General features: G+C 46.3%; 1 protein-coding gene across 2 annotated transcripts in view; it reads right to left on the bottom strand.

The window, feature by feature from the left end:
- Window positions 1-13,581, bottom strand: part of setdb1a (SET domain bifurcated histone lysine methyltransferase 1a) — a 127,625-nt gene that overhangs the window by 20,017 nt on the left and 94,027 nt on the right. The window lies entirely within an intron of this gene.

Here is a 13,581-nt window from a genome sequence, read left to right as displayed (position 1 = left end):
GTAGGAGTCGCTGTCCACAACGCCCGATCCCCACCCACCAGTTTCCCACCCCCTAATACTGCCAATGTGTAATAGTACGGACGACCAGCTAAACTGAAAGCAATGTGGAGCGCTGGGCTCGAACAGGCGAACCCAGCATCTCCAGTATTCGTGGTGAGCGCCTTGCCCACTGCACCACATAGCCGCCCGACCATGTTCATGTCTTAAACTCATACTGAGGCCTTAGTTTTGGTTTTAAATTGCACATCATCATTCATTTATTTATTGTCGCAGAAGAATTTTGCCTTTGATTTAATTATACATCAAATTATTTATGTCAAGGATTGCAATGCCTCGCTTGAATGAAGTTAACTTTTCACCTGGATAACGTCAACATTCAGGGTGAATGTAATGTGCGAAATTGGGATACAAAAAATAAATATGTAAATTTTTTTTTTTTTTTTTTATGGGATCGGGAAAGATCGGTATCGGTAGATACTCAAAATCACATGATCGGGATCGGATCGGGAGCAAATCTTTTTTATCGGGACATCCCTAGTTCTGATGGCCTGAGGGAAGAAGCTGAGCCTTAGTCTCTCTGTTCTTGTTGCGTGTATACAGAGGCGCTTGCCTGACCGCAGCAGCTTGAACAGCTTCATACAGTAAAAAGAAGTTTACATTTACATTTAGTCATTTAGCTGACGCTATTATCCAAGGCGACTTACAAGTTCTGTACGACAAGTCATCAGGAAGGGCACAACTCTATCAGCTGAGTAACAATGTTCATCAAAGTGTTGAGTGCTACAGTGTAGGTTAGTTTATTAGGACAAGTGCATGAAGTTAAGAATAAAGACCAAACACTATACAAAATATACAATATACAAAGTACTAAAGTACAAAATGCAAACGCATGCAAAAATGAGGCAGAGATGTAGTGCAAATACTTTAGTAATAAATAGATAAAATATGGTGTAGCGTTAAAAAAGTGTAACTCTCCATACGATACTATAATCACAATATTAACTCACCATACGATACTGACAAATTTGGCCCTCAATAACGATAATATCACGATACATGATATCTGCGATATATTGCAAGAAATGTAATCTACGATACATCATGACTAAGATTATGGTGTCGACAGCTTCCTCGTTGATTGTTATAACCTTCCGTGAAGTCTCTGCGTTGTGTTTGTTTGTTGTTTGTTGAGGCAATCTTACTGGCTGTCCCTGTTAACACTTTGACTGCCCAAGCTTAATTCCTTTTTACCCCCTTGAATGCCCAAGGCCACTTCAATGTTAACGTTAATATCGCCTAATCTATGTTTTAAATTATGGCTCTGTGTCTAATCTGCCCGTCGCATTATCAATGACCTATTTCCAGTCAACATTGTCGAAGCAGATTGTTTTTTTATCGGTTCATTTCCGTTTCATAGCATTTAGAAAACCTCTCGTTTTCACGGAGAAAAAAGAGGTTTCCATGATAATCGCCTTTTACTGGAATATTCTAGAACGTTGTCATTGTTCGGCCTATTTATGAATCGTTTTCAAATAAACGCTAGATTATCGATAGTATATGTGTATGCATGCACGCTCATGGCGCGCACTGAAAATCGCTTCTCCTATTTCCTGACGGCGCGCATAGTCAAACAGCCATATCACATAATAGCTTATATATCCGTGAAAACGAGTCTGATTATCCTTAATTGTAACATAGATTCCTTACCTGAGATCAGATGGTATCCAAGTGGATTATTCCAATTCCTGATCGGCATTCGGAAAAAATCAATCTTTTTATTGATTCACCGTGTATACAGTAAAACACATATTCCCCACGGCTCCGAGAGGCCAGCATGAAGCTGGTAGATGCCGGCTGCGTGAGTGAGAAGTAAAATGTGGAGTGCAGGTTTTTTTTTCTCATTCATTTTCATTGAGTTCAATCCAAAAGGGTGAATTACCACCTGGGAGACGATAGGGGGCGCTTTTTTCACATCTGAGCGCCTGAGGTAGCTGAATTTCCAACGGTAGACTTGGTTGATGAAATATGATTTCAGATCGCTAAAAAAAAAAGAGAAAATACGAGAATTCTCGTGAGTGGGCATTCAACCCGCGGGGGGTAAACCAGAGAAATCTCGGGCGTGGCATGCAAAGTGTTAATGCATCCGGACAAAAGAATGTACTTGGGAGTCGTCGTCTCATATCAGCAGGATGTTTATCTCCATAAACATAGCATCTCGTACAGAATGAACGAATTGTAAGTCTTTGAGGTTATAAGAAACTAGATTAACCCTTTCACTGCCACACGACAGAAGGTTAACCCTTTACTATCACACAACCGAGGGTCGCCGTAAAAGGGTTAACCTGCTGTCGTGTGGCAGTGAAAGGGTTAACCTTCTCAGGGTTCCCACGCTTGCCTAGAATTTCGTTTCCATACTACCTCCTGATTTTCCAGGTACCATATTAAGTGATGATCTATAGGCCCCTGAAGTTTTCCACCCCCATCCGCGCCCCCCTCCCCTCACACACACAACCCCCTGACTACTTACTTGATTTAAAAGATGTGCCAGTCAAAACTACATTGCAAATGCTTAGAGATGGTGTCTTATTGATAATATCAATGCATGAAATAATGCAACAAGCTGTAGATGAACAACAATTTATTGAACTGGAACACATGAGCACTGGGATTGATATATGTTCTCTCTTCCACTCCACTCCTCTCCTATCTCATCCTGTCCTCTTCTCTCCACACCTCCCCTCGTGTCCGCTCCGGTCTTCTCTTCCTACTCTTCTCAACTCCTCTCCACTGTTCTCCCTTTTCCTCTGTCATCCTCCTCTTCCATCTTCGCGGCCTCTTCTCTTCCTCCTCCCTTGGGGGAACTAATGGGATAACTGGGGTTGCAACAAAAGTGCAACTAGGGCTAAAAACCCAATGAAATAAAATAATAATAAATAATATGCTTCTTAGCAGATTTCTTAGCTTAACATAACAGACCTAAGTTTGGGGGAACTAATGGGATAACTGGGGTTGCAACAAAAGTGCAACTAAGGGCTAAAAACAATGAAATAAAATAATAATAATAATAAATAATAATAAATAATATATCCTTCTTAGCAGACTTCTTAGCTTAACATGCCAGGGAACTAATGGGATAACTGGGGATGTTGTTTGCTCCTGACAAGAGTCTCAAAGTCTGGGGTGATGGTAGACAAAGCAACTCTGAGGTCATGCTCAATGCCCCTCTCCACTCCTCTTACTCCTCCTCTCTACAGTCTGAAGATCTGAAACAGAATGTTATTTTGAGTTAAAATTAGTCATCTCCATAACCTAAAATGGTGTTATATTTGTCTTTATGTGACCAATAAACATTACAATCTTTCATACATCCATAAAGGCTATTGCGCATACCTCATTGCTTTAACTTATTGACACTCTTGCAGCTCTTTCAGGGCTTTGTCTAGAGCTGCTATCTCTTCCTTTTTATCAGCAACCCCTTTCCGATAGGCATTCGATTTTGACAGCAGTGTAAAATCGTGCTTCTTCTCTGCCATGACTGCCATTTCATGTGCTTCTTTCTCCATTGTTTCAGCACTAGTCATTACTTTTTGCCGCTTTGTTTTCACCTTCTGGATTTCCTGGCAGAGCTCCTTTCTTTTCTTCTCTTTGGTGGTTTGCTCTCTCAACTTCTTCTGGTCTTCCAGATACATCTCATATCTTGTCCTTGCTCCACTGCAGAGTTGCTTGAGGTCTTTTGGAAGAGCTTCATCTGTGTGCCCAGCCATTGCATCATGGACCAAGCGCATTGCTATTAGCGTCTTCTCCTGTAGGTTTTCAACAAGCATATCCTTGTTAACAGAGTACCCCCTTTCTACTGCAGCTTGTCCATGATACAGAGTGAAGAGACATTTCATGATGTTCCACAGTTCTGCATACTCTTCTTTGCCACTGAGATATCTTCCGAAGAATTCATCAAGTCTGCAGCTGTAAACAAATTCTTGGAACTCTGCTTTGTGGTTTGTGTTGACATCGAGTGAATGCTTTATACTGAGAAAGGACTGTGTCACACTCTGTGGCAGGGCACCATCCAGCATTGAGGAGAACCTGAAGGAGTTTCTCAAACATTGCTGTTGTACTTTCGGTTTCTGTCACAATCATCACAGGGTCAAGGGACCTCATATGCCGCACAGCTAGATACGTGAGAGGACTTCTCCATAATTTTCTTGCAGGTCATTGCGAGTAAGGAGACGCATTCTTTTTTGAACTCCACGACTTTCACTGGATTTTCCTGGAGCTTCTCAGATGCCTTCTGCAAAGCTTGCTTGGTTGAAAATCCTATGTCCAGGTGTTTGAGAGGGACATGGATTTGCTTCTCTTGGGGGTCCAGTTTAGTGAGCTGGAGAGGTGTCTTGATCTTTGCCAGCTCTTCTCTCTTGATAAAGCATGACAGCATGCCTGTCAGGGTGCTTTGGAGCTCCTTTGCCAAGAATGGCACCATTGGGGCATCTGTCTGAAATACCTCCAAAAAAGGCTTCAGCTGTCTTGCAACAAAAGCAAAAAACTCAAGTTTAGCCAGGAAAAGAGGGTCTTCGGTTGCCTTCTTGACTGTCAAGTAGGACGCAGATGTTGGCACTTTACTCTTCGGAAGTTTCTTGTGGCTGTGGATGTACGCCATCACAGCTGGCCACACTTCGATTGCCCGCTCATCAACTTGCAAGTCTTCAACCCATCAAGTGGCACAGAACTTCAGAGGAAATCTTGCAATTTTAGTCAGCTCACTGAAATCCTCTCGCCCTTGCTGGCGAGTCATGGAACACCTGCTAAAGCGCTCTCAGCACATCTCCGATTTTCCAATCCGTTTCCCTCTCTCCGGTCTGGAAACTTCCATGCACAACATGCAGACCACAACATCCCAGGTTGATGAGCTTTGGTGCATCTGGGTCCTCTTTGCTCTTGTCCTCTTGGAATATTCTTAAGAACTTCCAATTCACTGTAGGGCCGTCCATTGATATTTGCAGGAGCTTCTTGGGGTCCAGAGGTGACAGGGATCTGTTGATACCCTCCAAGAGCTTCTCTGCCTATAACTGGCTCGTTATGAGAGCTAACGTTGGCTAGCTACTGTACCTGGCGCTGGCTAACTGGCTCGTTATGAGAGCTAACGTTGGTAGCTACTGTACCTGGCGCTGGCTAACTGCTTCGTTATGAGAGCTAACGTTGATAGCTACTGTACCTGGCGCTGGCTAACTGGCTCGTTATGAGAGCTAACGTTGGCTAGCTAGTTAGCAAGATTGCACTGCTTACTAACTAACGTTGATAAACCCAGGTTTAAAACACAGCTACTTACATTTGAGGATAAACTTGCATAAGAAGTTTCACTCAAGTTTCACTGTAGATGCCAAGGCTCCCTTGGCTCACCAAGTTGCCTGCATCAAATTCCAACATCCAATATACCATATAGGATGCCAAGAGCATGCTCTACAACATGGGATCATCCATTTCCATCTACAGTAAAAGCTGTTCACATGTAAAGGGTTTTTATAAACTCATGTTAATTCTGTGCTCAATAGTTAAATTTTATTACACATCATCCAATAAGATTTTACAGGACAACTGTTTCTATTTCCATGTAATTGGTAACTTTTGCTCAGTTTCCATGCCTTTCCATACCTGGAAAATGAAAAAATGAATCCCATGTTTTCCAGGTACCGTGGGAACCCTGCTTCTGTGTATTGTCGCAGTGAAAAGGGTTAACCACTTGGTAGCGAGGCAGTGAAAGGGTTAATAGATTATATCTCCCGACACCCGCTCTGTGAACTGAAAATGAAAAAATACCCTTAAAAAGGCAAAAAGATGGATTTTCTTTTATTTATTCACAGAATTTACATGAAAGCTTATCAGATTATTTAGTGTGCATCATAAACTGGCCAATTGTATACAAATTGCCTCTTAAACACACTTGATTATTATTAACGTACGGTTATATCTATAACCATAGTTATATGAGTATAGTGACGCTCTGCGTCTACTGGAATACATCCCTGTATCAGTACTAGCACTGAATAAATCTTCACATGCACCTATATACACCCACTCGCCTGGCCACCCCCCCATCCGCTCCTCTACATAAGCAGGGGTGTGGCCATACTAACAGCTCCTTCCCAAGACTTTCACCACCAAGGCGAAGACCACGGGGTCCTCAGTGAGTCCGACACAGAGCGTCACTATACTCATAACTATGGATATAGATATAACCGTACGTTATAGTATCGTATAGCTCCGCTCTGCGTCTACTCGTTTACAACAGGTTTGACACAGCGGCCCCGGCCAGTCTGCCCCCCCCCCCCCCACCCCCCCGTCCCAGCATGGCCAAGGACTACAGGCCGGTGGCTCTAACCCAGGGCTGGGCGATTAAATATTGCGATATATTTTAATAATCGATATCTAATATCGGAAAAAAAAAAAAATCGAATCGAATCGATTTTTTTTTTTATATATATATATATATATATATATATATATATATATATATATATATATATATATATATTTTTTATTTTTTTTTGACCTGCAACAGGGCAGTTTTAAAACCAGAGACAGTGGACAGACATGTCTTTCTTGCCTGCAACTTAAAGTAATGGCTTTGATTGTCCAAATGACAATACTGACCAAATTGAGATTTATTTTTCTCTTGTCCATTTATTTTGCTTGCTTTCTAATTTAAAATACAGTTTGAAACAGTCTGTACACAGTAGGCTATGTGTGCTAGCAGAACTAGACTCGTCACAAGTCACGGTGCACATGTGCGGTGGTTTGTCCACCAAAAAAGCGCCAAAAGATTGAAAATAAACTAGCAGAGCCAGAACTGTTCAACTCCCCTGGAGCCACAGCCAGCAGAGAAGCCGGTTTACTTTCGCTTTTAAACCAGCTGCAGCCTGAGAACTGGAGTGTGAGGGGATGTAACACTAAAGATGGCGGCAATGACAAAGAATAGCTGCAAAATAAACATACATCTGTTGTTAAAAAAAATATATATATATATACTTATAACAATTCGATAATTATCGATATCGAGAAATATGATAACATTATCATATCGTTATCGCGATATGATTTTTTTCCATATCGCCCAGCCCTACTCTAACCTCTCATATAATGAAGACCATGGAGAGGTTAGTCCTGGAGCAACTCCGCCCGGTGACCAAACCCCACCTAGACCCACTCCAGTTCGCCTACCAGCCCCGACTGGGGGTAGAGGATGCTGTCATCTACCTGCTGAACCGAGCCTACACTCACCTAGACAAGCCGGGGAGCACTGTGAGAATCATGTTCTTTGACTTCTCCAGTGCTTTTGATACCATAAGGCCTGGGCTACTGGGTGAGAAGTTGGAGGCGATGCAAGTAGAGGCCCCCCTGGTGTCCTGGGTTGTGGACTATCTGACGGGAAGACCACAGTACATGCGCCTACGGAGCTGTGTGTCAGACAGACTGGTCAGCAACACCGGGGCCCCGCAGGGGACAGTCCTCTCTCCCTTCCTCTTCACTGTCTACACCAACGACTTCCACTATCGGTCAGAGTCCTGCCACCTTCAGAAGTTTTGATGACTCTGCGATAGTGGAATGTATAAAGGACGGTGACGAGAGGGAATACCGGGAACTGGTAGTGGACTTTGTCACATGGTGCGATAAAAACCACCTGCAGCTAAATGTGGCGAAGACCAAGGAACTGGTTGTGGAGCTGGGGAGGAGGAGGAGTGCACCTGTGACCCCCGTTTCCATCAGGGGAGTTGATGTGGACATGGTTGAGGTGTACAAATACCTCGGTGTGCACATCGACAACAAACTGAACGGGTCAAAACATGCAGAAGCACTATACAAGAAGGGCCAGAGCCGACTCTACTTCCTCAGAAGGCTGAGATCCTTCAATGTCTGTACAAGGATGTTGAGGATGTTCTATGAGTCGGTGGTGGCGGGCGCCTTCTTGTACGCTGTGACCTGCTGGGGCAGCGGACTGAGAGCAGTGGACACAACCAGGCTGGATAAGCTGGTCAGGAAGGCCAGCAGCGTGGTTGGGGTGGAGCTGGACTCTCTAGCGAGGGTGGCGGAGAGGAGGAGCCTCGCTAAGCTCCAGGCCATCAGGGAAAACCCCACCCACCCACTATACACAGACTTGGCTGACAGGAGGAGCATGTTCAGTGCTAGGCTCACACTACCCAAATGCAGCACTGAACGGCACAGGAAGTCCTTCATTCCAACAGCCATCAGACTATATAATGCATCACTGTGCCTCACTGCATCACTGAGCACAGAGCGGCAGCTCAATAGTGGCAGGAGGACGCGACTAGCGGCCTCCAGGCTCCACAACAGGGGGCAGCGACGGCTGCCAGACATTGATCTAGGTCTTATTGGAACCCAAGGAGGACAATACACTACCTAAAGCATCAAGTCAAGTCAAGTCAAGAGTTTTATTTGTCACAGCATACAAGTATACAATGAAATGCGGGTGGTCTTGCCCGCAACAATGTGCAATACAGTGGTACAAGTTAACATATAATAGAATCCAATAAAAACAACATTGTGCAATAAACAGGTAACAGGTAACATGGTGGGACATCTCGGTATCTGTACATAGTTATTTACAGGGCATATAGGACATGCTAGGTAGCTTTGGTAGTGCAATACACTGTTACTGTTGTTATACTAATTTAAAGTGACCTTTCCTTTTTGGCCATAAGTGTGGGCGTGTGCGGCATGAGTGTGTGCCTGCTCATGTTAAAGTGTTAAAGTGGCTGCTAGTGTGTGAGCGTGCACAGCGTGCGTGTCGTGTGTGTGCTCATGTGTGCTTGTGTGTGGATAGATCAGTGTTCTGTGGCAATCAGTGTTCATTGTTCATACTGCACCTTGTGACACTGTGAATACTGGAATATATATTTCATTTAGTTAGATTTAAATTATAATTATATTGACCAAATTGTTTACCCCATGCTCAGTATGCTCAGTATATTCTTACTGTATTTATTTCTGTATATTTTATTTCATTTCATTTTATCCTATTTTATTTTACTCTACTCTTATCCTAGGCAACTTGATTTGATTTGTGTTATTATTCTAATTTGTGACCCGTCCTGTCTAAATGTTTAAATGTTGAGCGATTTGCAGTGTCTAATTTCCCACGGGATAATAAAAGTATTTCTATTTCTATTTCTACTGGAATACAGGAGCTGAGCAGAGCGGAAGCTCGACAAATGTACCCGCTGAGGCCCCCCACAACCATCAGAACCGGGGAGGACCCGAGCCCCCCGGACCCCCCTAGTGGAGAACGGGAGGGAATCGGATCAGACTGTGCGAAGAGGGGTTTAGCAACTCAAACGCACAGGGTGAGCAGACCGTGGGACTTACCTTCCCACAGAAGAACGCACGACTACACAAACGCGCAACCCACATGCCACTAGGGAACGAACGGGAAGAAACAAAACCCCCGTTACAACCCCTAATATCACGGGGTCAAGGGCAAAAACCAAACCCTGTGGCAAGGCCGTAGCAGCGGAGCGCGAAGGAGGACCCAGCTCCAGGAAGGGACTGGACCCCCCGGAAAAGGGGGCCTGGTGAGGCCAACGACGCCGCAGCATCAAGACCCCACCAGGCGGTCACTAGTGACACCACCCCCCACATCGCCAGCGTATTCGGACAGGGCCCATCCAAGAGCAGGCCCTTCCCCCCTACAGCACGCCGCCCCGAAGCACTCAAGAGGCTACACCCACAGCGGGACCAGGCAGCGCACTGGGGAGACAACCCCCAAAAGAGGTCGATCCCTCAATCCAGGCAACAGGCCACTCGACCTGAGCCTGGAGCACTGCGGACTAGACAGGCGCCAAAGGGGTCTGCTGAAAACAGCACCCCGGCGGAAGGGGCGTATGCTGGTATGCTGAGCACCATGTCGCAGCCTTTTTATTTTTTATTTTTTTTCTAAATCAACTCTTCCTCTCCTTGTTAACTACAACAAGCAATGCTGTTTGTTATTTAAGATGAGGTCGGACTCGGCACTGACAGATTTGTGTTAATTATGCTGCTTTTATAAAGCCTCAAATGACGGCTTACAATATACAATTTTGGCTGGTAGCTCTCGGGCTAGGTGGTAAATAAAAAAGTAGATCTTGGTTCAAAAAAGGTTGGCCACCCCTGCTCTAGAGGGGCAGAGGCAGAGAAGGCTGACATGATTGGCAGACCCGAGAGTTGACTCCTCTACCAACACACCTGGAAACCAACCACCACCTTGGTTCTAACATGAGGCGGTTGTTCCTATAACCCCCCCCAAGAAAAAAACTCCAAAACACAACTGCGGGTATACACTGGCTACAGCAGTACAAGTGTTTCAGTTTTCAAGAAGGGGTTAACCCAGGCCAACAGGTAGACGAAAACAAATTCAGACCTGGGCCCGGCGGACCGGGACATACACAGGGATGCCAGAGGGGTTCCACAAAAACCACCTCCCCAGCCCCGCCAAGCAGGAGAAGAGGCAAAAAAAAAAAAAAAAGAAATGGAGAAGGACCAGGCTCCTTAGCACAGCGCAAGGTACAACACAATATGGACCAAGCAACAGTGAAGGATAACACGCAGTGACATAATCACGAACATCTCCATAACATCAAACCCTGCAACGCCAGGGCCGACCCAGCATTTTCCCCCCGAAAAAGCACAAGTCCCTCAGGGTACCAGAACAGCAGATATGCGCCCCGGCGGACAACCGGTTAACTGTAGGGGTGGGCGATATATCGAGTATACTCGATGTATCGCGGATTGTTCAACCCGAGATGTAGTACTGTACTATATCGCGAACATCGAGTATTAGTTTATATGGCGCCGCCCGCGGCCGAGAGACACTCGCAGTGCTTTCCTCGAGAAGGGACGGCGGAGCTAATAGGCTAACGTTAGTGTACTGGTCCCGACTGTAGCAGGGACGGCGGAGCTAATAGGCTAACGTTAGTGTAGTGGTCCCGACTGTAGCAGGGACGGCGGAGCTAATAGGCTAACGTTAGTGTACTGGTCCCGACTGTAGCAGGGACGGTGGAGCTAATAGGCTAACGTTAGTGTAGTGGTCCCCACTGTAGCCGGGAGGACGGCGTAGCTAATAGGCTAACGTTAGTGTAGTGGTCCCGACTGTAGCCGGGAGGACGGCGTAGCTAATAGGCTAACGTTAGTGTACTGGTCCCGACTGTAGAAGGGACGGCGGAGCTAATAGGCTAACGTTAGTGTACTGGTCCCGACTGTAGCAGGGACGGCGGAGCTAATAGGCTAACGTTAGTGTACTGGTCCCGACTGTAGCAGGGACGGCGGAGCTAATAGGCTTACGTTAGTGTACTGGTCCCGACTGTAGCAGGGACGGCGGAGCTAATAGGCTAACGTTAGTGTACTGGTCCCGACTGTAGCAGGGACGGCGGAGCTAATAGGCTAACGTTAGTGTACTGGTCCCGACTGTAGCAGGGACGGCGGAGCTAATAGGCTAACGTTAGTGTACTGGTCCCGACTGTAGCAGGGACGGCGGAGCTAATAGGCTAACGTTAGTGTACTGGTCCCGACTGTAGCAGGGACGGCGGAGCTAATAGGCTAACTTTAGTGTACTGGTCCCGACTGTAGCAGGGACGGCGGAGCTAATAGGCTAACATTAGTGTACTGGTCCCGACTGTAGCAGGGACGGCGGAGCTAATAGGCTAACGTTAGTGTACTGGTCCCGACTGTAGCAGGGACGGCGGAGCTAATAGGCTAACGTTAGTGTAGTGGTCCCGACTGTAGCAGGGACGGCGGAGCTAATAGGCTAACGTTAGTGTACTGGTCCCAACTGTAGCAGGGACGGCGGAGCTATAGGCTAACGTTAGTGTACTGGTCCCGAGTGTAGCAGGGACGGCGGAAAAGCGGTCAAAGTGGACTAAAGGGTTAAATCAAGCATTTTTAAGTGCTTTAGAGGAAATGTCAAAATATCGCGATATCATTTAGAGGCCATATCGCCCAGCCCTAGTTAACCGACCTGGTCCAGCGCGACCAGAACCAGTCCCGTGTCCTAATCACGCCGCCATCCCCAGTCCCAGGAGGGGGGTAGGTACGTGTGTCGATCTAAAACATCACAGAGGGCGCCACCAAGCCGCGCCCCACCCCAAAGGCGTGAGACCGTTCCGCCAATGCTTTGATCTATTCCGTTATCTCCCCCCAGAGATGAACGAGAATTCATCGAGACTAACCTAGTACACTGGCGCTCGGAAGATACAAAACTCCATCCCAGTTGCCCCACAAAAATGCTGTTTCAATGATGAGCAACCAAGGCAAGCAAGCCCATGCGTGGCTCCTATCAGAAGCACCCAGGGCCAGCACTATGTACACATCGAGACCCAAAACATATCAATGGTAATTCTAACAAGAACCCAGATAACGTTCCCTCCAAGCCGCCTGGGAGAGCGGCAGGAAGCTGGCCAAGACACAGATATGGGTCCCATATGACGCGCCCAAGGGAAAACACCCCTGTCAACCCTGCCCTATAAAGAGGAGACCGGGAACCCCCAGAGAGAGACTTTCCACGTGAGTAATAATTGAAAAGACATATGCAACATTGAGCTATGTAACAATTGGACTAAGACTCTCTGAGGAGGCTCCCTCACTGAGAGGGAGGTTCTGAACTCACCGAGGAGGCTCTGAAACTCCCCGAGGAGGAGGCTCTGACCCAATATACACACTACTAGTAGGGAGCAGAGCAGAAGAACAAATTGTCTCTACTGCATTGCATCACCTACCAAGCTCAAGACAGATACAACAGAGCAGAACTTTTTTTTAAGTTCTACTCACCTTGACAATAACAGAGGTCCACAACATGGAGCCTGAACAGAACTCACGAAAGTCTCACAACCAATAGAAACGCGCCCAGTGACGTACTCTATGGCGGGGGGAATTCCGTGGCCCACCGCCCAATATGGCGTGGGACCAGGAAACTCCCTTCCCCCCTCCCTACCCCGTGACGCGCTGACCCAGCAACGTGACAGGAAGCCCGAAGGACAGGAGGCCCAACCCCCTGACCAATCAGAAAAAGGGGAGGGAGGGTTTATCAGTTCACCCCCTCATGACCCCTCACCCCTGATACGATGCAATGACAAAGCAGAGCCATGACACCAGTCATAGCGTGCTACATGAAGCGCATGTATACCTGTCAAGGTAACAGCTTCACATAGGCTCATGTGCGAACCTGCCACCTGAATTTTTACACCTTTTCCTAAAGGAAGAAAAACAGACCAAGAGAGGGCCAAGGGCCCTGGTACAAGAGCTTACACATGTAACTTCTGTAGGCCAACACCTAACCTAGTTGTGGATCTTAACGACACGCACAACCCTCCATCACAACAAAAAAAGGCGAAAGTACACTCTCACTACCGTAAGAGGAACGCCGTTTTTCATAACGAGAGAAGACACAAGTCCTCGATTAAGTACTGGTCACAGGCTACATGACAGCGACCAAACAATATTCAGAAAAAAATTGCCTCTCTAAGCAGGAGCACAACCCCAGCAGAAGCTGAGGGGTTACACCGTATCCCCACAAACAGTGAAACAATATATTGTAAACAAAAT

This window comes from Notolepis coatsorum, assembly GCF_963971535.1.
Source record: "Notolepis coatsorum genome assembly, chromosome: 4".
NCBI lineage: Eukaryota > Metazoa > Chordata > Actinopteri > Aulopiformes > Paralepididae > Notolepis > Notolepis coatsorum.
The sequence above is the reverse complement of the archived record's forward strand: the minus strand, read 5'-3'. Positions and strand labels throughout refer to the sequence as shown.